The 1241-nt window shown below is 45.4% G+C and overlaps 1 pseudogene; it reads left to right on the top strand.

Moving 5' to 3' along the window:
- Positions 1-250: 250 nt before the first annotated feature.
- On the top strand, positions 251-814 carry LOC143408858 (high mobility group protein B2 pseudogene; annotated as a pseudogene).
- The last annotated feature ends 427 nt before the right edge of the window (positions 815-1241 follow it).

Raw genomic sequence — 1241 nt, forward strand, 5'->3', positions numbered from 1 at the left:
TTCTCTTGGCGGCTTCCTGAGCTCAGTCACCAAAATTCATCCCTCACCTTCAGTGGGACCTCAGTCCAGTGTGCCAACAGGGGAGAATGGAAGTGACTCCCAGGAATCTTCTAAACAAAAAGTGCTCTGGAGAGGATTGCCTCTGCCATAAACCAGTTCACACCAGGGGAAGGAAGGAAGCTTCTCTGGATCTGGCCACACTGGGAGACTCTGAGGAAAAGTTCACACCAAGGAACCGGTGACTGCCACCATGGGTAAAGGAGAGCCCACTAAGCCCCAAAGGGCAAAAAGCCTTTGTACCAACCTGACAGGAAGAGCACAAGAAGAAACAACCAGACTCTACCATCAGCTTCACTGAACTCTCCAAGAAATGCTTGGAGAGATGGAAGCCCATGTCGGCCAAGGAGAATCGAAGTTTGAAGTAACAAAGCTCAATGTTACAGGGAGATGAAAAATTAGGTTCCCCTCAAAGGTGATAAGAAAAGGAAGAAAAAAGATCCCAATGCTCCTAAGAGACCACCATCTACCTTCTTTCAATTTTGCTGTGAGCATCGCCCAAAGACCAATGAACACCCAGGCTTGTCCACTGAGGATACTGCAAACAAACTGGGTGAAATGAGGTCTGAGCACTCAGCCAGGGATACACAGGCATGTGAACAGAAAGCGGATAAGCTAAAGGAGCAGTATGAAAAGCGTATTGTGCATACCCCGCTAAGGGCGCAGTGAAGCAGGAGGAAGGGCCCTGGTAGGGCAGCAGGCTCCAAGAGGAGGGAGGAGGGAGGAGGAGGAGGAGGAGGAAATGGCTGGCCTGTAATGACATGTGTGGTGCGTGTGTGCGTGGGCAGGCAACTGTTGTGCTAAGAATGTGAATTCAAGTGCAGCTCAACATTAGTAGAAAAACTGTACAGATTTTTGTATTGCTGATAAGGTTCTTTGTAGAGAAAATACTTTTTTAAAAAAATGCAGATTGTAGGGGGTGGGGTTGTGGCTCAGTGGTAGCACACTTGCCTGGTGTGTGTGAGGCACTGGGTTTGATGCACAGCACTGCATATAAATAAAGGTTAATGAAATAAAGGTTAATCAAAAACTAAAAGAAATTTTGAAAATGCAGATTGTAGCTTTTTGAAGGGCTACTACATACAGTTAGATTTTAAAGCTTCTGATGTTGAATGTTCTTAAATTTCTGATAGTTTCTTTAATTTCTTGTGTATGATAGCATAGCAAACTGGTAGGAATTAGTA

This window comes from Callospermophilus lateralis, chromosome 1 (genome assembly GCF_048772815.1).
Source record: "Callospermophilus lateralis isolate mCalLat2 chromosome 1, mCalLat2.hap1, whole genome shotgun sequence".
Lineage (NCBI taxonomy): Eukaryota > Metazoa > Chordata > Mammalia > Rodentia > Sciuridae > Callospermophilus > Callospermophilus lateralis.